This window comes from Chlorocebus sabaeus, chromosome 12, assembly GCF_047675955.1.
Source record: "Chlorocebus sabaeus isolate Y175 chromosome 12, mChlSab1.0.hap1, whole genome shotgun sequence".
NCBI lineage: Eukaryota > Metazoa > Chordata > Mammalia > Primates > Cercopithecidae > Chlorocebus > Chlorocebus sabaeus.
In genome coordinates this window covers 28,783,289-28,808,162 of record NC_132915.1, presented here as the reverse complement: position 1 = coordinate 28,808,162, position 24,874 = coordinate 28,783,289, and the positions used below count along the sequence as shown (strand labels likewise).

The window sequence follows — 24,874 nt, the reverse complement described above, 5'->3', positions numbered from 1 at the left end:
TAGGGAGTGGGGAGATGAGGAAGAAGCCAGAGTTAGATATCTATCCCACAGATTTAAGGTCACCACCGTTTCCATCTTTCATAGCTATGGCAACTTGAGATCACATGTTTTCTAGGTTAGTTATCAAATATTGCCTCCAGTTGCCCATTGAAACATCTTAGAAATTCTAGTATTTGGACATCAAAACTAGCATATTTCTATTTTATGCACCTAAAAATGACACCAAAACCCTTTATGACATCATGATTATCAGTTTTAGGGTTATAAAATATGGTGACCATATATATAGATCTTAGGAAAAGGAATAAAAGAGATGAGTTGTTCATTTTTGCAATAAATGTTTGGTGAATGAATACTTACTATGTACCTGGCACTGTGCTGGGGCCTGGGCTTACGAAGACGAGTGGACAAGTCCTTAAGTTGCTCTTGGTGTGGTACACACATATATTTTTAATGTCTACAATGCTTTGTGGTTATTTGTTGCTGTGTAAAAGACATATGTCCAAGATGCTACAGGAACCCAGAGGAAGGAAATGCAAAGGTTTTTACAGAGGAAGCAACTCTTCAGCAGGTTGATAAGTAGATAGGCATTCCCCCGGGAGACAAGGGGGGCATGATGAGTTTCATTCAATATGTGCAAAGAACAGAGTATGTTCTAGGAATTTCCAGCACACAAGAATTGCAATGTTGATTTAAAACATTTGGAGTAAGTATTGGGTTCATTTTTTTTGTTGGTGATGGTGGTAGTGTTTGCTAATTGTTTTTATTTTTCAATATTTCTGAGTTTTTAAAAATCTTCATTGTTTATTCCTTTTTAGGAAATTACTAAACCATTTGACCCTGAAAGATCAGATGAAATGGACATGGTTTACTAAGGAGTTCTTGTAACTACTTCTTGTCTCAGTGACATACTATTTTCCTGTCTTGGATTTAATTGCTTAGAAATTATGGCTACAGATTCACAAAGAGTTTGGAAGAAAGAATAGATGAATAACATATAGTTCAAATTATCTGCTAAATTTTTTGTGTTGTCAGTAATTAATACTCCAAAATATGATAAAGATCACTGTGCTCTTTTTTTTTTTTTTTTTTTTTGTTTTAGCATTAGAAAAGTCTTGGGCTGTACATTCTGAGATTTCAAACAAAGTAGATTTATAGTGGAAAGGAACCAGAGGTTTAGACTAAATAGATATGTTGTGAGAGAGCCATAATGATCTTATTTAAATATTTTCCACATTAAGGCATGAGTACTGTTATGCTACTGCTATTATTTTTTTAATAATTGAATTTGCATCCATGATGGTTTTTTTTTTTTTCATTCCCCATGGAGTTCCACTTGATAGCCAATGTGAATATTTGAGGAAAATATCTATTGGAGCCCAGATTTGAATTAAACGTCCTCAAAGTATAATGAAAGTTTTGAGTTTGTCTTATAAGAAAGGAATTTTCGTTTATGCGTTAGAAGTCTAATTGATAGAAATCTGGACAGCAATAATTGGGGTGAATTTCTAAGATGGTTGTAAGATTGTTCACTTGGTAAATATTTCTTGAGCACTTACTATAGACCCTATGGACCAGACATTGAACTGAATTAACTTTCATTCTAGTTCCTAATAGACATGTTAAGCTGCTGGCTTCGTGGAGTTTACATTATAGTGAGAGCAAATAGACAGAAAAAATAAAAGGTAGTTAGTAAAATGATTGCCAGTTACAATAAATGTTAGGAAGGAAATAAACAATGGACTGAGAACTTGAACCACAGAGAAGCACCTGCTTTGGGTAGAGTGGCCAGGGAGAATCATCATGGGCAAGGGGGAGGCACGTGCATGCACTTGAGGAATTAAAAGGAGGCTGATGAGCAAGAGGAAGCATGGCATCAGATGAGCGTGGAGAGCCAGGCAGGCAACAGACCACACAAGGTCTTATAGGGCAAGGTCAGAAGTCTGGATTTTATTCTGACACCATGAGAAGACATTAAAGGGTTCTACACAAGGCCTAACCTGAACTGATTTCCTTCTTAAGACCATTATTGCCTTGTGAAGAATGGAAGCAGGGAGACCAAGTAGGAGGATGTTATATTAGTCTAGGCAAGAGATATTGGTGACTGGGCTGAGGGGTACCAATTAGGATGGAGGGCAAAAGATGGTTTTGAGAAATCAGCAAGATTTGGGGGAGGGCATACTAAGGAGAAGGAGAGATAAATCAAGAATGACTGATTTTTGTAAATGAAGTTTACTGACTTGAGTAAAAATGGGAATGAAGTGACATTGAATGAGATGGGAAAGTTTGCAGGGGCGGAAATAAAGAGGTGTTTGAGTTTTGTTTAGGACCTATCTCTAATATGCTTGTGAGGATTCTAAAGGGAGCTGTCAGTTGGATATGTAAGTTCAAAGCTAGGGAAATCTGGATGCAGCTAAAATTATATTTGAGATAGCCACAGCTTCCATCAATATGTTGGCTTTAATTTTAAAAAGCATTTGGAGTATAATTGAAAATACTGAAACTCTCTATTGATAGTACATATCTTCTGTTCATCAGTGACTAATTTCAGGGTACACAACAGTTGTGCAAAAGAATGAAGTCCTCTTAGTTGCACTTCTTATCAAAATCCCAATGGTACTGTTTTATGGAAATAGAAAAAAAATTAAATTCATATGGAACCACAAAGGAGCCCAAATAGCCAAAGCAGTCTTGAGAAAGAAGAGCAAAGTTGAAGGCATCACACTTCCTAATTTCAAAATATATTACAAGCCCCAGTAAACAGAAGAGTATGGCACCCTCATAAAAATAGACATAGAGGCCAATAAAATAGAATAGAGGCCCCAGAAATGAACCCATGCATATACAGTCAATTGATCTTCAATGGGTGTGCTAAGAATACACAATAGGGAAAGATAGTATCTTCAACAGATGATGTTGGGCAAAGTGGATATCCATATGTGAAAGAATGAAACTGGACTTTTATACCATACACAAAACCAACTCAAAATGGATTAATGACTTAAACATAACACCTGAAACTGTGAAACTCCTAGGAGAAAAGCTAGGGGAAAAGCTCCATGACATTGGTTTTGGCAACAATTTCCTGGATATGACACCAAAATCACAAGCAACAAAAGCAAAAGTGGACACATAGGACTAGGACAATATCAAACTCAAGAGCAAAGGAAATGATCAACGGAATGAAAAGGCAACTCACGGAATGAGAGAAAATATTAACAAACTATACATCTGAAAAGGGGTTAATATTCAAAATATATAGGGAACCCCTATAACCCAATAGCAAAAGAAAAAATAAGGAGCCTGATTGAAAAATAGGCAAAGGACTTACATAGATAGATATTTCTCCAAAGAAGACATACATGAGCCTGGCCTTTCCATATCAGGTTCCTTTGAGAAACTGAAAATAGTGATGGTGAAGGGGCTAGTGGAGATACCTGTGGGCAGCAGGTGCCCAGTCTGGGCCAGCAAGTGAGGAGAAGCCTCACACACAGCATGTGGTATGTGGCTACCATTTTTTCTCTTGCTTGGGCCCTGCAAATGTTGGGGGTAGACCTTTCCTTTGGAATGCTAGTCCTTGAGGTTTGTACCATGCTTTTCATCCAGCATCTAGACAGGGTCTGCACATGCCCAGGTGTTTGTTAAATGGATGAGTATTCCAGTTTTCCTTGGTTTCTGTGGCCTGGAGATGAAACATGGGTAGCTTTAAGTACCTTGGATTCTACAGACCTCACCATTTCCTTCTTCCTGATGTAAGAAGGCCTTGAAGGCCCATCCCAGTCAATTGTCCATGGATAAAGTCTATGTCAAGAGGATGTCAGGGCTTTATGTGTGATTCTACAGTTAGTGCAGTGCACAAAGGGGCTTCACTGAAGGGTAGATGGAGGCTGATTTCCAACCTATTCTCAGCTGCCATGCTCTGTATCTGCTGTTGAAAAGGGGCCTTTTTCTTTGCAGGGTTAAGTCTGCCCAGAGGTGGTATCTTTTTCTCATTTTTCTACAAGGGCATAGGCATTTGCTAAGTCAGAAAGGGTGCCTTTTTGTCATTCAAACAAAGGTGTCCTAGGTTGCCCAAGGTCACATGAGGTAGGATATTTGGGTACCCTTGCTCCAAATTCTCCATGACTGTTAAGTTCTTGAGGAACTTGAGCTGTAAGCACTCCAAGTGTCAGAATACTTTGAGCAGTTGTCTCCCTGTGCTTGCATCTCTTCTCCCCCTTATATAGAAATCCCAGATAGGAAAAGTGGATCCGGGTTGCAGGCTTCCATGCCCATTCCTAGGGCTCTCAGACCTCTCTGAGTCAGCACCTGCTGCTACCACACAGGTGGATTGGTCTGTAGATATTTTAACCCATTGCTGTGTTCCCAAATGCCTCTGCCTTCCTTCTGATAAGGCAAATTTAAATTGTGTGTGTGAGGAGGGGATGAAGAGGGTGCTTTGCTTGAGCCAGGATATAGTCCTTTATATAGTCCCAGGATATAGTCTCCTCTCTGAGAATATAAAATTCTCAGAGGAGGGCTGTCCAAGGGAAAATAACAAGCCCGGGCATGAGAGAACTTAGAATTCCAGGGGGACTTAGCGGTATTAACACTAGGTAAAGGGCACAATTTGTTTTTTTCCTATTGGATTGCTAATAATCACAACAATGCTAGATACTTCCTGGATTTCTTTCAGTTGGGCTGAATTTAAGAATTATAGGTTTATGCTGTTCCTTGATGCTGAGAAAAGAGGGTACGTGTAATACTGAGACATCCGCACAGTGGTGGGTGTTGAGGCACCCTGCCAGGTGGGAGAGATTTGAAATATATTCCAAAACTAAAGATTTGGGATTGTTTTTTCCTACTTTCAAAACAATGGGAATTGACAGAGTTTAATAACAAGATTACACAGTTACTCCTGTGAATATAATATACCACTTGAAAGAAGTACATTTGGTCAGGCTGGTCCGAATCTCATCAAAGAAATAAGGGAAAGTCCAGAAGACACACCTGAGTATGGTTTGAAGCCAAAGAACAGCATGCTCCAAAATAAGCCCAATCTCAGGTTAAGAAGCCTTCATCATTTAGAGTGGCCACCACACAGGCTCTCCTTGTTTTGTTTTTGACTGTTAGGTTGAATTCTGATGGAATGAATGATGGGGGTTTGCCCCAGCATATTAACAGCCCATTTCAGCCCTTGTGCCAGTCTGGAAGCAGGTGATAGTGAAGTCGGTGTGTGACCATCACAGAAAACAGATTAGAAGAAGATACCCCACCAGATAAATGATGGGCATCTCTGGATGAGAAGATTGATGGCCCCTTTTATTTTCTTTGTGATTTTCTGTCTCTTTCTAGTATTTCTAAAATAGATATGAATTGCATTTATAATGATTTTTAAAGTTACCCCAAAAGAGACACTATTCAAAGAAACTGAAACTTTATGAAATGAACCTGGAACAGCAAAAAAGATACCTTATGGAAGTATTTGAAATACTAAATTGATAGCCATCCTTAGTTTTTCATTTCAGTTTGATGCTTGAACATTCATTGATTATCCAATGCTAAAAGAGGAAGGAATAAAACATTTATGAAGCATCTACTTAATGTATAAGGACTAAATATGAGACATTCTGTCTGAACTCCAGGTAGCTTATCTAAGAACAACAGCAATATGCATATACACATTAAACTTCCCATTTTTGAGTCTGTCCATATGCCAGGCACTGTGATAGAAAATGGATGGATGGATGGATGGGTGGATGGATGAATAGATAGATAGATAGAGGTTATTGCCCTCAAGGGGCCAATAGTGTAGAAGAAAGGGAAGAAATTTAAACTGAGGATTATAATATAGTTAGTAATTCTCACAATAGAGGTGGTCCCAGAGCACATGAGCATAGAGAAGAGATGCTGCCCTTTGCCTCAGGAGGGGTAGGAGAGGATTAATAGGAGGAAGTCATGCCTGAGCTGCATCTTGGAGGACAAAGAGCACTTAGCCCGAGAGTGAAGGGGATGTGCATGCCAGGCATTGAAGTGTGTACAAAGTTAAGATGCAGAGAGAATCATGCATTCTGAGAGCTGACAGTCATCCCATATGGCTGCAATTGTGTTGGGGTGAGCTGGGAGGAGAAATGAGAGTCGTGAGAGGTCATATGCCATGCTAAAAACTCTGAGGTCTGCCCTGAAGTAGTGGGAAGCCCTTGCAGGATTTTGAAGAAGGAGAGTGGTTAGACAGATTTGCATATGGAAAAGTCCCTTTAGCAATGTTGTTCACCAACAAGACAGACTAATTAGGAGGCTAGGGCAGCAATCTGTGTTAGAAATGATGAAATCTCAATGAAGTTTGTATAAGGGAAAATGCAGAGAAAGACTCAGAGTCAAGGAACATCAAGGAGATTGATTGGAAAGAGCTTAATTGATGGGTTGTGGGGATGGTGTATTGAGGAGGAATTGGGATGTTCCCTTGATTTCTGGCTTGGACAACTGGGTGTTAATGGTGGCATTCTTTGAGCAAGATGGGATATGATAAACTGCAGTTGAAGCATTTTCAATTTATAGTGCCTGTGAGATACTGTAGAAACCCTAAAAGCAGCTGGGAATATAAATCTTGAGCTCAGGAAAGTCTGGGCTCAAAGAGTTATTTGGGAGTCATCACAAGTAGGTTGCAGATAAACCCATTGGTGATGGAAGAGATTATTCAGAGCAGTGAGAAGAAAATAATTCAGAAGACCATGAGGAAAAGGAACATTTAAGAAACAGTCAAAGAGGTGGAAACCTGCCAGAGAGCCCAAGAAAAAGTGTTCAGAGAAGTGGAGGAAAGCCAGACATACCAGGAAGGGAAAACCAGGCATATATGGAGGCCCTGCTCATGCTGTCTCCCAGGTTCATCATCCGTGGAAGAAAAGGCAAAGAGCAAATGCCAAGTGGCAGAAATGCATGTCCCAACTGAGTTTGCCTCTGACAAGTCTCTCTAGACATAAATGTCTGTCAGTTCCTCACTGCTAGAATGTCTGGGAATACAAGTTTCTTGTTTGTTTAACTGGGAACATTACCTTCCTAAATAAAACTAGGATCCTGTTAGTAAAGCACATGGGGAAAAGAGATTCGGGGTATTTGGGGTAGACAAATGACAGTGTTGGCCACATCAGGTAGCCAAGGGAAGAGGGACAGTAAGTGAAAGAGGACTGGTCATTCATCAGTTCAGCACAGATTTGAGAGCCTGCTGTGTGCAGGGTATTCAGTGTCAGTGCTTCAGAGAAGTTGAGGAAGGTCATGAATGAAATGACTGCTTGCGTGAAGCAACGAGGAATCCACCTGTGAACTTGGGGTGGTTGTCCAGGAGGCCGGATTGCTGTACCTCCATGAGCGTATGGAGGGGTGGGGGTGAAGATGGAGAATGGACAATAGTCTTTTGAGGAGTTGACTTTGAGCATAAAGGGAGTGGGATGATGCTGCAGCCAGGAGGGAGCATCAGGGTGAAGAAGAAGTTTCAGGAGCCAGGAGGAAGGGTCTCAGGAAGGAGTTCACATGCTCATATTCTCAGGGTGAAGAGCCAGATGAGAGGAAGTAGTCGATTCAGGAAAAAGAATATCTGATAGAGCTCCAGACAGGTATGTATTGTGGTTAGCAGAGAACATACCTTAGCTGTGCATCAGAGAGGGACAAGGATGGGTATGGACGCTTACAGTTTACAGGTGGGAAGGCAGGAAACAAAGGGCCCACCATTCCTCTGGGAGGCAGGGGGCGGGATGCAGAGATTGTCAGGTAGCGGACTTAAGGAAATAAGCGAAGTCTTCAAATAGGCAGTATTAGCAGAGAGAGTAAGAGCCACTTTGGAACTGAGACAGCATTCCCATCCTGGCTCCAACTGTATGACCTCAGGCAAGTTATTTATACGTTTTATTCTTCTAGTTTTCAATTTTTTTTTTTTTTTTTTTGAGAGACAGGGTCTCACTCTGTCATCTAGGATGGAGTGCATGGCATGATCATAGCTCACTGCAGCCTTGAACTCCTGAGTTCAGGTGATCCTCCAGTCTTGACCTCCCAAAGCACTGGAACTACAGGTGTGCACCACTTCACCCAGCTAGAGGCAAGTTATTTAACCTCTCTGTTGCCTTCATTTTCCTCTGCAACCAAGCAATGAGGATAATAACAGAAACCTGTTACTTGAAGTTATCGGAAGAATTAAATGAGTTAATTCCTGTAGTACTTGTCTGAGTGCCTGGCACAAAGGAGTGCTTCATATGCCTTGGCTATGATGATGATTATTGATAGGACTGAGAGCGCATGCAGTCCAGGGTCACCTAAACACCTAAATAGTCCAGAATGGAAGTGTGTTGACCGAGGGCTGTGAGGGCACAGCAGAGGAAACACTGCATTCTTCAAGGAAGTCCTCAGGGAGAGTCATTTGAGATTGGCACAGCCCTGGAGAGGCTAGCTTAAGTAGAACAAACACTGTTGGTGCAGGCAAGAGGCTGTCAGAACACCTGCCACATTTGCAGAGGAAGGCGCCCTCTGAGACTTGAGAGGGAGCCCGTGGGGCACAGCAGGCCCTGTATGCAGAGGCTCTTTCACCTTGAGGGCGGGAAGAAGGGCGGAGGAGCAGCCAGAGCAGAGGGTGAGCACCACACTTTGCAAGGCCTTGAATACCTGGCGTTTCTTCTGTAGCCACGAGAAGGTTGGGAGGGCAGTGAGGGTCCACTCTTGTCTTGGGGTGCTCTTTCTGATGAGAGTAGCTAAAAATAGTTATCACAATGCTGAATGCAGGGACTGCGGAAGGTGTGCCAAGAACATTGGAGTGCTGTAAATCTTGGACATTACTAACAACTGCCCTGTGAGAGAGGTACTGTTATTTGTTCTGTTTTTCAGATGAGGAAACTGAGGCACACAAAGGTTAAGCCACTTAAGGATGCCATACAACTGGTGTGCGGTAGAGTCAGTAGTGAAGCTGGGCAGTGTTGTGACACCAGAGCCTCTTCCTGTGACCACCAAGCTGTCATCACCTGTCACATAGGGTGTGGCTCTCCAGGGGGGTAGTGACAAGTGGAGATTGGAGCAATGACCTCTGCTAGGCTTATGGCAGCTTATTGATAAAATATTTTCTGTCTTAGTCAAGGAGAGTTTGGCTGTAAGGACGAGAAACTCCTGCAGATAACTCAAGTGAATGCTGAATGGATTGCGAAGATACAGGGGCCCTCCCAGAACCCAGTTGCTAGCTAGGGAGTATGGCTAGACCTCACACGGCTGGAGAGTTGTCAGGCTGGAGCAGTGTCTCCATCTGTCTGGAAACACAGGGCCTTCTCTGTGCATCTTTCTACAGTCTGATTAAATTGCAGCTTTCCTAGTTTCACTCTCCCATGACCTTGGCTAGTCCTGGCCCTACCTGACCTGAAAAGTGCAGGGCCAAAACCACTCAACTCACTCAGTCCCTGTGTTGTAGATGAAGTTCTTGCTTTGGATAATCTGCTGGTTTAGCTTAGTTCAAGTGTTCCTCCTTAGTTCCTTCTGCAGCTGGGATAAAGGTGGCACAGGTTATGACCAGGCAGGGAGAAAGCTGCTCTGAGAACTTTGTGATCTTCAGTAGTTAGTGAAGCTTGCACACCTCGCCATCTTGACTTAACTCCTAACCCCGCACTCCCCAGTCCCTGGCTTTGCTCAGGTTCTGACAGTGTTTTTGTTGTAAACATCTCTTGGGGCTCCTTCCTTTCAGCCTGTAGCTCTGCCCTGGTCTTTCAGGTCTTCATCCTTATGACTATTGCAGCAGGCTCTAGAGTCACCCTTCAGATCTGGTCTTCACTTCCCATTTTATCTTGCCTTCTTTTAAGCAGTATTATTTTTATAATTTGTATTGGCCTCCTACTCAAAAGCCTTCAGCAGATGTTCCTTAATTTGTCATATTCATGGCTGTCTCCCAAGGCCATCTAGCCTGCCACTAATCATCCCCTTCCCTTGAATTCCCACCATAATAGCACAGGGTAATTTTCTCTTGCCAGACATGCCATGGCCTTTCCCTTCTACACGCCTGCTCCTTCCCTCCTGCTCTGAGATCTCACCCATGACTTAAGAATGCTGACTGTAGACCCTGACACTAGACCACTGTCACCTCCGTCTCCTCTGAACTCCTTTTAGTTTTGATTCTCTAGGGAAATTGTGGTTTGTTGAAAGCAGCTGCCTGCCCAGTATGTCTTAAACCTGCACACAGCCAAGCACATATCAAACACTTGTGTCTAGTGGCTGATTTATGATCTCTTTTGGCCTTGGTATTTTTCTTTTTTTCTTTTTTTTTTTTTTTGCTTTTTAATTTTTTATTACATTTTAAAGAACATTCCATATAAGCTCTCTGACTGTGATGATTGAATACTTGTTAGAGGCAAAGCCAAGTAAAGGTATTAACTCCTAATTCTGTTAAAGACTTTCCTATCATTACGTGTGCTTGAGTTTTGGCTTCTCTTTTGTATGCCTTGAGAACAGGGACCATCTCATTCATCTTGTATACCTCAAAGTACCTCACATAAAGACATCTGGGTATACATGTTTGAGTAAATGAATACCCTCCTCATTGAAGAATAGATCTTAAGTGGTCATTTCACGACTGCTTCTATCTAGGCATTTATTTACATTTGTGCCTAGTTTGAAACCGCTTTCATTACTTGCTGTGAATTAAGCTTATTCACCCAAACTACAGAAAGGCTTTTAAAAGTTTTTCGGTTGGACAAAATTTGTCTCCTGCTCAATCCTTTTCTGCCCATAACAGCATTGGCCATCCCCTCCAATGATTATATTTCTTTAACAGTTCTTCCTGCTTCCCTGCTATGGCCTTTCAGACTTCCCCGCAGGCGCAGAGCACCCGGACACCTGGCAGGGTAAACTATCAGCTGTTCTTTGTATTTGGGGCATATAGGGGATCTGTGTGGCTTTGGCTTTCTTAATAGAAAATGACATAAACCCAGAAATACTTTGCCGGCTGCTACAGGAACAAAGGCAAACAGATTTGTTTGTTTCTGAGACCAAACATTTTTCTGCCAGTCAAAACTGGTTTTATTTGCATATGGTATATAATAAATTGTTGTAATAATTGAATAATTCCTGAGGCATGTACTCTTAGGAAAAAAGAGTAAAATAGCTTGGAAATAAAATGTGGACAAAAAGCATGAGCTGGTGAATGAAAAATGAGAAATATTGCCGTGTAGTAAAGATACAATATTGTGAAGTCTACCCAAAATCAAATGTATGGTAAAAACTGGGGAAGAGGCTGGCACAGTGGCTCACACCTGTAATCCCAGCACTTTGGGAAGCCAAGGCAGGCAGATCAGTTGAGGTCAGGAGTTCGAGACCAGCTTGATCAACATGGCAAAACGCCATCTGTACTAAAAATACAAGAATTAGCCTGGCGTGGTGGTGTGCACCTGTAATATTAGCTACTCGGGAGGCTGAGGCAGGAAAATCACTTGAGCCTGGGAGGCAGAGGTTGCAGTGAACGGTGATTACACCACTGCACTCCAGCCTGCGTGGTAGAGCAAGATTCTGTCTCAAAAACAAAACAATACAAAAACTAGGGAAGAAGAAATGTAAGCAAGTTATAGAGGCAAGAAGTTCAACTATGTGAGATTATTTGTGATTATCCCAGATGGGACTGGGAAGAGACAGAAAAGTAACAGTGTTAGTTAAATCTCCATGGATTCTTTGCCTCCATGCCAAATTTCATGACTATCTACCTAATTACTTCCCCCCGACTCCCATCTTCCCCACCACCCCCTGACACTACCACCAAATACACATAGACACATACTATGTCTTTGTATATGTAAAATGAAAATCATTGCAGAAGATCATGCAGTAATGGTGTTTTTCATGAAAGACTGTGAGTTACATTGGTCTGAAAGCAACACATCCATCATGGCTGTTTTCACTGGCGACTTTCTTCTGTCTAATGTTTGCAGTGAAGGCTTGGCTTGAAAAGGCTTATGAATTCTTTTAGCACAACCTTTGTTGGGAAAATGAATTACAAGTGGTTCATTTGATGCTGATCCTTTTGTCATAGCCATTTATAGCTATTCTGTTTATTCACTTTGTGAGAGCCATTCTGAGAATTGATGAATGTGTTTTATGAGAGAATATAAGAGCCCTGCAATTTGTTTTGATTGGTCTCCATTTGGATTCATAGCAAGCAGGTGCCATCATTTGGAATTGGTTTTGGCAGTGGCTTGGTTATGTAAATATTAGATACATGAAGTGAAACCTCATTTAAATTATTTTCATCAGTAAGAATAGGAGAGCTTTACATTGAATGTAAGACACCATAGTTCTATTTTTACAGCTTCTAAGCATACAAATGTGTAACGTACCATATGTCTGAACATATGTATGTAGAAGTGGCCTCCATTGTACAAATATTTAACATACAGATTTTCTGCATTTCTTTGAGAGTTTATGCAAATATTCTTTAAAAAAAAACTCTAAGCCTATGGTTTCTTAATATAAGATAATTTTTTCTGGTCTGAAAAATACAGTCATTTCTGCTTTGGAAACTACGTTAAGGATTGTTTCAGTTGGGTGTATAGTTTTGTTTATATTTAAGCCTCAGTAAATAACCTAGCACATTTTAAACCTTTGCTTTCTCCTGCTTTTGTTGTTGTTGTCACTGTTGTTTTTGTTGCCAAACCCACATTAAAAAAAATACCACGCCTCTTTTTAAGGGCACTAGAAGAAGAACTGTAATACTTCCTATCTTCCCTGCAAAACTGTTTACCAGGCTGACGTTTTCCTAGGAGTAGTTCCCTAGGTTTTCATGAATCCATATCAATTTTCACGCATTTGTTTTTATTCTGCACAAGATTTAAGAGGGACTTACAATCATAGGTGGAAGGAGCAATGAGGAAGTCTGTTGGTAACCCTTTAAGTAACATCCTAAACCTCAGGCTACTTGCGGGCAAATTCTTAAAATGTAAGACTCATGATCTCTGAGTACACCCATGAAAATTTAAATATGCTTCATGGTGCTGGGTCTTTTTGTAAGCAAGCCAACACAGTGTCCAACCTCTTTCCCACTCTCTACCTCTCAACCTTATGTCCCCAGCAAACGGCTCTAAGTCCGATTTCAGTGTTCTTCATAAGTGAAGCTTTCCATGAGCCCCACAGGCTGACTTATGCAGTTCCTCCTCCAAAAACCCGGAGTGAAGGACATGTCACATTGTAAATTGTAGCCATTGCAATGCCTGTCTCTCCTGCTAATAGGATTTCTTTAAAGACGAGAACCTGTCCTTGTCATTATGGCCCCAGGCCTAGCTTACTGCCTGACATGTTATACTCCATAAATGTTCATTGAATGAATGAAAGAGTAGATCTATTTGGTGTTAGGTAATACAGATGAATTCAAAAAAAGCATAAATAAAACAAAAATGATTAACTTTAACATGCAGGTGTGACCAAGGCCCAAATTCTCTTCCAATTGCTTTGTCTTTTGGGAAATGCACTAGGAAATGTTAACATACACAGCCTGAATGGCATGAAAATATTTGAATATGGCTATCCTATTGGAAGTCCAATTCCAGTGGGGCAAGTTGCACTCATAATGACCAAATAATCAATGAGTCCTCTCCTTATTCCAAAGAGGATTTGAGGTGAGACCCTACCTAAGAAACTTGGCAGAGGCACCAAAACAGAAGCACTATCTAATGGAGTCAGCACAATTTATAATCGAAGAGAAGTGGACAGCAGCAGAGATGAACGTGAAACCAGGCCTTCAGAGGTCTATCCCAGTGTTCTTCCAATTAATTCTTGTTGCTTCACTTTATCAGTGTTTAATAAAGTGTTTGTTTTTATGGGAAGATGAGGAAGGACTTGTGGCTAGTGTCCCTTACTTCTTGTGTCTACAGATTGGCATTAGTTAAGTGATTAGGTAATTAGCAATTCTCCTGCTTATTTGGCCATGTATGAGACACAAACTCATCTGTGACAAATTAAAAATACTGAGTTGTATGGCCCTAGTTTGGGAATTAGAGGTTGAAAGGGTTGCTTCTGACTCACATAGGGCCCCCAGGCACAATATATCTAAAACTTTCGGTAACTGTAGAGTCTTAAAAAGCTCCTCTACCACCTTTTCAATTAAGATGTTCCCTCTGAGTTGAGACTCACTGATGTAGAACAAGTTTTATAGGAAATAATTATGTAGATTAATATTGTTGGCTAACCTTTTGATTGCATTTACAAATTGAAAAATGCAGTGCAATATTGATTAGACAGTCTTCTCATTGTTTTTAAGTAGGAGAGAACAAGTAAGAGAGGTGTATGGTGGAAAGAGCATTAGGTTTGAAGTCTTAACAACCCTGAATCAAATCTTAGCCCTACCACTTGACTGGACTCCAGGAAGATCATCCCAAGTCACAACCTCGCTCCTCTCCTTCCTCCTAGACTTAATGCAGGGGCTGCGGTAGACCCTGACTGCTTGGTAGTGATTTATTTAAGCTCTTAACAGATTCCCAGAGCCATAACAATAGAAACGTGTGTACCAGCTCCTAGCCTACCCGCCAATCCACATTTCCATCGAGAGTCATGTGTCTCAGGCTTATTCCCCCTCTGCTTTCCCACTTTCATTATAATTTCTTTTTCGTTTTATGGCCCATCATTGGCTTGTTTGTCCTCAGAGTCATTCCTTACTCTTCCCGTGTTCTGTATCACAGGGAAGTCATCCCATGTACGATGCATTTCTCAGGCTTCCTATGGGCTCAGATGCTTTTCATGAGGTTGACCCCTGGGAGCCATAGACAGGGATTGGTGGGTAGAAGGTGGATGGGAGAAACCAGGATGTTCTCCCCCAACCTGTCTGTCTTGGGTGGCATCTCCAATAGTGACTGTCTTCTCCATACTTCTAAACATACCCCTCCTACTGCAGTTCCAACTTCTGCCAGTCAACCACTGTCATGATGTTCTGATCCCAGCTGACCTCTGCTTTTGAGGTCTGTTAACACCACCTCCTCTTGTGCCTGCAGCCCTAAAAGCAATAATGGCATCATGTTGATTTTAATCTGTTTCATCACCATCTCTTGCTTAGCTTTTCAGCTCACTCATCACTTTTTTTTTTTTTTTTTTTTTTTTTTTTTTTTTTTTTTTTTGAGACGGAGTCTTGCTCTGTAGCCCGGGCTGGAGTGCAGTGGCCGGATCTCAGCTCACTGCAAGCTCCGCCTCCCGGGTTTACGCCATTCTCCTGCCTCAGCCTCCCGAGTAGCTGGGACTACAGGCGTCCGCCACCTCGCCCGGCTAGTTTTTTGTATTTTTAGTAGAGACGGGGTTTCACTGTGTTAGCCAGGATGGTCTCGATCTCCTGACCTCGTGATCCGCCCGTCTCGGCCTCCCAAAGTGCTGGGATTACAGGCTTGAGCCACCGCGCCCGGCCCACTCATCACTTTTATAACCAGTTCCATGTATTAAATTTCCCCTCTTTAATATTCAGAGTGGTTTAATATTCAGAATGGTTTCTGTTTTCCCTAATAGACCCTGAAAGCACTCCTGAAGTGATAAACTCTATTGTCTTTACTAGACAGAGTAGCTTAGATGATCCCAAGCTTGTGAAGCATGCTGAAAATACTGACTCCCTAGGTCTACCACGCAGTGATTCCCTGGCTTCAGTGTGTGGCCCCAGAAGCTGAATTTTCAAAAAACTTCCCTGGTGGTTGTAATGCCCAGCATTGGTTTAGAGAATGGCAAAGCCAGGCTGAGATGGAGGTGCATGGGCTGGGAGTGGATGGTTGCTAGGTTCATTCACCAACTAAGGGCTTCCCTTTTACAAAGCAGCCTCACAGCAAAAGAGCCCAGCTCAGCAAAATTAAAATGACGGCATCCCATGGACTGTATAGGACAGTTACAAGTGTCAAAATAGCACATATTAAATTGGGGAGTGCCAGGGGATTATTTGCAAGAATAAATGAGATCATGTATGTGGCAGCATTTCACACATCGTAGTTGCTCGATAAATGATGTTCCCTTCTCTCAAATCGAGTGAAAACATAGAACTATAGAAAGCTATGAAACAGTATCAATTTATTCCTTAAGGTCACAGAATCCAGATACTAAATACCAGAAATAATAGATAAGTAACCACATAGTAAAAAAAAAAAAAAACAAGTAATTGCCTGGCATGTATTATTCCTCACTGAGCTGGTGCTCAACAGTCCAGTCATATGACACCATAGGTTAGCTCTCTTTCATATCAGAAATAATTTTTGAAAATAAGTTTTAACTGGGACTCTTGTGTCAGATTACATAGTAACATCTTCTAAGGAGATCTGAACCTTGTGAGTATGTCCTTACTTGGCCATTGGAATTTCTGCATTCCAGGCTCTTGCTGGAGACTACAACTTTGAGTACTCCACTGTCCAATTCTTATCAAAAGGCTGGTTAGGAGAAATAATATTCATGGAGGACTGCCTGAAAGATATGCAGCCTGTTCATTCCTCATTGAGATAACCTAAATTCTATTTGTGGTTTAAGTCAGGTCATCACATAGCTGCCTATTTGGATCTCCATGTATTTACTTCTTGTCAGTTTCTCTTTACTGGGGAAGATGAATGAAAAAAAGGCACATCTGTCATTATGGAATTTTGAACAGTGTTAAATGAAAACCCTCAGAGGTTTCCGGACAGAGAAAACCAGCATGCTTCCAACGGAGGGAGCATCAGACTAACATGAAACCACTCATCTACAAAGTGGGAAGTAAGTAAGTAACACTGAAGCAGCAATACAGTGTTTATAGAGAGATGGGACAAAAGACCTGTGAGCCAAGAATCCCGCACTGGCCAAGAGCTCTATTCCTACATAAGAGCAAAAGGAAGACATTTCTGGACATGGAGTTATTCAGAGTGGGCCATCTACATGCCACTTCTGAGAATCGAATCAGGACATAGGTGTCAAGGTAGGAGGAGATGAAGAGCCAAGGAAAGAGTGATGAGCAACAAACATTGTAAAACTTACGGTCGAGTCTAAATAAATGATCATAGGGTCACTATGAAGTCTAAATTGTTCATTAAGATGTCTTAAAATGGAAGAGACATGTTGACTATGAAGAGATATTTAGTAGTTTGGAGTGGAGCAGGCAATGAAAGAGTAAAAATATTCCAAGTGTCTCTACCTATGGACAAGAAAGAGAAAAGAGATGTCATGGATTGGGTTCTCTGGAAGCAAGTACTGGGACACAGTTTTGGTTTCAAGATACTTACTAGGAATTAACACCTGTGTATTGTGTTCCCCAGAAAGATATGTTGAAGTCTTGATTTTCAGTACTTGTGTATGTGACCTTATTTGGAAATAGGGTCTTTGCAAATATAATCAAGTTAAGATGAGTTCATGAGGGTGAGCTCTAACCCAGTAAAACTGGTGTTCTTATAAGAAGAGGAAAATGCCACATGAAGAGGGAGACACATGGAGAGAAGTGCTATATAGTGACAGAGGCCGGGCTGGAGTAACACAGTGGCAAGCCAAGAGGCACCAAGAAAGATGGCTACCACCAGAAGCTAAAAAGTAGCAAGGAAGAATTCTATCGAGTCTCAGAGGGAGCATGGCCCTGCCAATACCTTTATTTTGGACTTCTAGCCTCCAGAACTGTGGGAAAATAAATCTCTGTCATTTGAAGCCACCCAGACTGTCGTACTTTGTAGGGGCAGCCCTAGGAAACTGATAAAACCTGTAAAAAGATGAGGGAAGGAGCACAAAATCAAAGTCCCATGCAGGACACGCACAGCCTGGGCCACCTTGGTGGGGAGCTGGAGGAAGAGTGACACCATGCCACTCTGTCACAAGAGGTGGCTGCCCCAGGAAGGCCATGACCTAGGCTAAAGTGGCTCCCTGCAGAGGCATGTAGTAGGGCAGTCTTCCCCATTTACAGGGAGATCTGGGTAGCTCATCTCCATGTCTACACAGCAGACCAAGGGAAAAATGTCTGGGCAGTGAAGATAGTGTAGAGTCATTTTGCTTTTTTAATGGAAAAACAGATTTTTAAATGATTTAAAATTAAAAAGATAATACGAGCAAACCAGTAAATAAATAATGAGTAAAAGTAAGTAAAGTAATAACCAATGTAATTAATAGTAAACAAAATGTTATTATAGGCATTGCCTTTATTTCCTGACCAACATAGTTCTGGAATGTATAAGGCAAAAAAATGAAGTAGACATACAGGAGAACATGGCAAAACTATAATTATAATAGGGAATTTTGATATAATTATTTCATAATTTGGCCAGGCACGGTGGCCATGCCTGTAATCCCAGCACTTTGGGAGACTGAGGCAGGTGGATCACTTGAGCTCAGGAGTTTGAGACTGAAACCTGGGCAACATTGTGTGAGACGCCATCTCTACAAAAATATTTAAAAACTAGCCAAGTGTGGTGGCGTGCACCTGTAATCCCAGCTACTCAGGAGGCTTAGTTGAGAGGATCGCTTGAGCCTGGGCGGTGGAGGTTGCAGTGAGCCGAGATCATGCCACTTCACTCCAGCCTCAGCAACAGAGCCAGACCCTGTCTCAAAAAAATTAATAATTATTTCATAATTTGACAAAGTAAATAACGATACAGGTTAGTATTTGTATATAGTGTTCATGCCCTATAAACACAGAATCTGCATTTTTCTCTTGTGTCTATAGAACGTTTACAAAAATCTATTTCTATGGCCACAGGAAAAAACTAAATGAAATTGGGGGGGAAAGCTATTTTACTCATCCCCTTTTTTATCCTACTGTAATAAAACAAAAAACTGATGGTGTAATAATAATAAATAAAATGTAAATGCTTGAAATTAAGAAGCCTTCTTATAGATGATTCCTGGATCAAATCGAAAATCAAATACAAAATGACAAATTCTCTGGAAGTTAATTAAAGAGAACGTTTCACATCAAAACTTACAAAGAAATTGTTAATGCATTTAGGAATACTTTATAGCCTAAATACTTTTGTTACTATTAAAAAAAAAAAGAATGAAAAATAAACTAAATATTATTGAATCTAAGAAATTTTTTTAAAAATCAAAAGAAAAAAGGTATTATTATTGGCAAAAGCTAAAATTAATGTAATTGAACACAAAGCAATTAAAAGGGGATAATCTGACTAATGAAAAAATATATATATAATATAAAGAATGTACATATACACATGCAACATTAGGAATGAGGGAAAAAATTGCCCAGATCCCAGAAGGATTAAAATAACTCAGTAAGACAATGATATGTTCAGGTTTATGGCAATAAATTTTGAAATCTAGAGGAAATTGATGTTTTTCTAATAAATTATAAACTACCACAATTTGTTTGAAAGAAAGGTTATAAATCCCGCGCGGAATAATAAACAGAAAAAAACCTGAGTGCCTGTAAAGAAAGCCTTCCAATTTTATGAAAAGTATAAATTCCTTCATACCAAAACTGATAAAGATGGCCACAACAGTTGTTCAATATCACTTATGAAAATATGCTTTTAAAAACATTAAAAAATCAAATCAACATTAAGATGTATTCTAGAAATATAAGGAGTTTTAATTTTATATTTTTATATTTCTAGAAAGATCAGCATTTATATTTCATTCTATTTAAAAGAGTGACAAATGAAAATATCCAGGAGTGAATTTAGTAAGACGTAAGACAAATTAAAAAAAAAAAAAGATTGTATAAACATTTGAAGAATTAGAGAGCTATACTATCTTTTCAAATGAGAAAACTTATGATCCTAAAGATAAAAATTGTTCTAAAATAACTATATATAATCCCAGTCAGAATCCCAACTTGAAAGATAAAAGTGTTGTCAGATCAGTCAACATGATTTTTTTTTTTTTTTTTTTTGATACAGAGTTTTGCTCTTGTCACCCAGGCTGGAGTGCAGTGGCCCCATCTCAGCTCACTACAACCTCTGCCTCCCAGGTTCAAGCGATTCTCCTGCCTCAGCCTCCTGAGTAGCTGGGATTACAGGCACCTGCCACCCCACCCAGCTAGTTTTTGTATTTTTAGTAGAGACGGTGTTTCACTATATTGGCCAGGCTGGTTTTGAACTCCTGACCTCAGGTGATCCACCCGCCTTGGGCTCCCAAAGTGCTGGAATTACAGGCGTAAGCCACTGCGCCCAGCCCAATCAACATGTTTTTAAAGGCCATATAAAAATATGAATGCAAGAAAATGTCCAAACTTGAAGGAAAAACAGCATGGGGGAAGTTGTGCTAGCAGGCATCAAAGCATACTATCATGTTACTGCATTTTAAAAGCAGTATGACATTAACTTAGGAATCCACAAGTCAGTGTTTGGAACAGAGTAGATGCCTTAACTAAATCAATGTATATAGGAAAACTTAATGTATGCTAAAGGTAGCTTGTCTTTCCAGTAAGCAAAAGAGCATAAAGTAAATGATTTGGGGGCAGTTAGCTGTCCATCTGGGGCAATATTCCGTTTAGATTAGATTCCATTTGAAGTAAGATCTAATATTAAATATGGACCCATAAAGGTATTAAGAGAAAATATGGGAGAATAGATGTATAACATCAGGTTGGGGGAGCTCTCTTTCATAATCCATCATCGAAAAAGGAATAATTCCAAGATAGTAAATTTGTAATCCATAAAGGAAAAATTGGCAGATTTGACTGTGTAAAAATTTAAAATGTCTGTAATGACAAGACACAATAAAGCCAAAAGAAGAATAATGCTTGCAACCTCTAGGACAGAGCTAATGTTTAAAATATGAAGAGGTCTCACAAATTGATTATAAAAGAAAGATAAAACAGCCCAGTATAAAAATAGTCAAAGGGTGCGAACTGGAATTGTAAATCATCAATAAACCTGTGAAAAGAATCAACCCTGTTAGTAGTGAGAGAATGTGAATTAAAACCACTGAGATGCCCATCAGGTGACCAAACACTTTTAAAGATGGCGAACACTAGTGCCGATCAGTGTGTCAATAAGCAGACACTCACCATGCACATTTGGGCTGATTGCTTCAGCCTTTGCACGGAAAGAAATGTAGCAATAGTCATTCAAGTAGTTAACATGCTTATCATGTTTCGCCCCACAGTTATTCCACTTCTAGGATTCTTTCCCACAAAAATAAAAGTACTAGAACATTAAAGATGTTTGAGTAAGGCTGTTTATTCCTGCTCTGGTTAAGGTAGCCAAATTTGGAAACAGTCTGAATGTTCTTCCACGGAGGAGTGATTGGTTAAACAATGGTTTGTCCATCTTGTGAATATATGCAGTCATTTTTAAGTGAGGTAGATATATAGATTTGAAAAATATATTGATGAGAGCAAGTGGCAGAAATAAACGTGTGTGTGAAAAAGCATAGGGAAGATTTTGAAAGGCTATACAACAAACAGACTATTCATATTGGCTATCGCGGGGTAGGGGACATAAGAGTAAGACCTAATTTTTTTTTTTTTTTTTTTTTAAGAGACAGAGGCTCACTATGTTGCCCAGGCTGGTCTCAAATTCCTGGCCTTAAGCAGCCCTCCTACCTTGGCCTCCCAAAGTGATACGATTACAGGTGTGAGCCACCATGTCCAGCTTAATTCATTTTTACTTTATACCTCTTTACATTTTTAAATTGATTACAATAAGCAAGTATCTCTTCTGTATCAAACATAATTATAGCACAACAGCTTTTTTGAACTTTTCTTTGAAGTTGTGTTGTCTAATCAACCCTTATGGAAATCACAGGTAATTTATCATAGGGATAATACTGAAAAATTGTCCACATGTCACATGCTGTCTCCTCTATGAAGATCCATGGGAGAAATTTCCACTCCAACTTGAATCTCTGGATACCTGTGGTTCATTTGAGTAACTGCTTTGCTTTTATCTTTTCCTCATTATGCATCTGGTAACTGATCATGTTTTCCTTTCCTCTGGAAACCAGGAATCTCAGAGTCAAGTTGTAGACTGTAAAGCTTATTCAACAACCATACCAGGCCCTGTGGCTTATGTTCTATGCACAGCCCTTGCTGATAGAGTCATCTTGCTCTCCACGTTTATTTTCCCTCACCCACATTCCTTCCTTTGTTTTAATTTTAACTGCTTATATTGCATGTATCCTGATAGCTACCTCTGATCTTTTTTGGGAGATATAGTAGGGATATGAATAAATAATGACCAGAAATTTCTATTTTAACAGAAACCTGGGAAAGAAAACGGTCTCAACAATGAGTAGGCCACCCATCACTACCAACTGCAGATGACTTGCCATTTCATTTACAAAGGTAAGGAGTATAGTCTATATTTTTAATTAATTCTGATCAAATCAGTATAGAGCCCTTACCTTTTCATCGTAAATATTTTTACAAATATTCTAAAACATGTATCTAGCTCATAACCTTTAACTTTGACATCAAATTTGAAACAAACATCAAGCAAATAGAAACAAGAAATTTCATGAATTTTGGCGTGCCAGAAGGGTTAAAAAAAAAAAAAAGATGTGGTCTCTGTTGTTAATTACTATGTATGGTTAAACTTTTAAATAGTATTTTCCTTATTTTTAAGTGTAGCAGTGTTCACTGTAGAATACTTGGAGAATCTAACAAAATATAAAAATGAAGACCTAAAGCATTTATAATCCCATCATCTGTAGATAATTACCAGAACTTCTGAGAATGTCTTTCCTCCTTCCTTTTATGTGTACATGAAAAATACATATGATTATAACTTCAAAAAAAATTTTTAGAGACGATGGCTTGCTGTGTCTTCCAGGTGAAATTCATATAATATAAAATTAGCCATTTAAAAACAAACAATTCAGTGTGTTCATTTTTAGTACAGTTTAACACTTTTACAATGTTATGCAACCACTACCTCTATGCAGTTCCAAAACATCTGCATCACCCCCAAAGGAAATTCAGTGCAGTCAGCCCTTGGTATCTGCCGGGGATTGATTCCAGGACCTGTGGATACCAAAATATACTCAAGTCCCTTATCTAAAATGACACAGTATTGCTTTTGTTTTTCTTTTTGAGACAGGCTCTTCCTCTGTTGCCCAGGCTGGAGTGCAGTGGTGTGATCATGGCTCACTACAGCCTCAAACTCCTGGGCTCAAGCAATCCTCCCACCTCAGCCTCCTGTGTAGCTGGGACAATAGGTGCAAGACATTGCGCCTGGCTAATTTTTTATTTTTTATAGAGATGAGGTCTCACTGTTTTTCCCAAGCTGGTCTCATACTACTGGCCTCAAGTGATCATCCCATCCCAGCATCCCAAAGTGCTGTGATTACAGGTGTGAGCCACCATGCCCAACCTGATTAGATAATGTTTTTTAAAATGATGTTTTTAATTCATACTTGCCTTGGATTCATTAGTTACAGATGATGTGGTGCAGAAGCATAACAAGTCTAAGAAGAAACAGTAGTCATCATTGTGACCATTGTAATGGCCCTTTGCAGTTTACTAGTACATCCCCAAGCATCTTCTTTGTCCCTGCTACATGGCCTCTCCGACTCCAGTGTCCCTGGTTAATAGGTTCATGTGAACTTTGTTAAACATCACTCTATAGGAAAAACAAATAAATAACCCTTGAATCCAGATGATAGTTCATGGCCTTCGTTTATCATTATTATAGGTTTTGTGCTGCTTAAAAGGAAGTGTTTTTTTAAAAAAATAGAAGTTTACGTGTTTTTCTCCTCTTCCCTACTGTCAAGTCAGGGGTGATTCACAAAGTAATAAAAAATACTTTAAGACCATCTCATCCTCCGTCCTTCATTCATGCCAGTAAGTTAACCTCTCATTAAGGTTGTTTTTTTAAGCACCCTTCAGAGTTGCTCTTGTAGTTTTTCGGTTTTAAAAGCTGCAAAGTCTTAAAGGTGAAATTACCAGAATGGCATTCGTTAGGGAGGTCTTGGCTCTGTTAAACAGTTGAAGGCCTGTATTTTACCCTGAGCATGATATATAAACCATTTTAATTCTTCTGGCATTTTTATTCAAAACTTACCAAAATATTATTATAAAGAGACTAGAGGCCAGGCGCGGTGGCTCAAGCCTGTAATCCCAGCACTTTGGGAGGCCGAGACGGGTGGATCACGAGGTCAGGAGATCGAGACCATCCTGGCTAACACGGTGAAACCCCGTCTCTACCAAAAAATACCAAAAACTAGCCGGGCGACATGGCGGGCGCCTGTAGTCCCAGCTACTCGGGAGGCTGAGGCAGGAGAATGGCGTAAACCTGGGAGGCGGAGCTTGCAGTGAGCTGAGATCCGGCCACTGCACTCCAGCCTGGGTGACAGAGCAAGACTCCGTCTCAAAAAAAAAAAAAAAAAAAGAGACTAGAAAAATGAATTAAGTCAATTTAAGCAGATACAGATGGAAAACAATAGTTTGTGAAACATCTGTCCTTGAAGACTCTATTCTAACACAGACAGATTAAAAAGACACAAATAGAACTGCAAAATTATGTGAAAGGGTGGTTTGATTGGTGGGCAGTACTAGATCTAGTGGGGTTGGCTCACCGTGATTCTTGCATTTATTTTCCTGGATGGTTTTTAGTCATATCAAGCTCATGGCAATGTGGGTAAACTCAGTCACTTAGTTCCAAGGCAGAGAAATAGTTGATGAATTCCTAGGTTTAGCATATGCTGTGTTTATTAAAAGCCCAGAATTTAAAGCATGCTTCAAAGGCATAAAAGAAAGTCAGAAACTTTACCCTTCCTTGGTATTAAATGTTCTGCATGCAATTTAAGGTAAGACCCTTAAATATTGTGGTTCCCTAATTATGAAGTTACCCTTGTTTACCACAGAAGTAACATAACTGGCTTTAAAAATTCAGATGAATTATAGGTTACATGTGAAAATCTTATCATTAGGAAAAGAGAGAAACACATTTGAAGATCAGATCTCTCAATGAAAAAATATATTTTATCTTAAGGCATTAAAAGAATTCACAAAGATATGTAATAGTTT

General features: G+C 40.0%; 1 protein-coding gene across 2 annotated transcripts in view; it reads left to right on the top strand.

Annotated features, from left to right (window-relative positions):
- PIP5K1B (phosphatidylinositol-4-phosphate 5-kinase type 1 beta) overlaps positions 1-24,874 on the top strand; it is a 305,606-nt gene that overhangs the window by 91,689 nt on the left and 189,043 nt on the right. For both annotated transcript variants that reach the window (XM_007969425.3, XM_007969424.3), the window contains exon 2: positions 22,108-22,192. The gene's annotated coding sequence lies outside the window, so the exon portion shown is untranslated. The remainder of the gene's footprint in view (positions 1-22,107; positions 22,193-24,874) is intronic.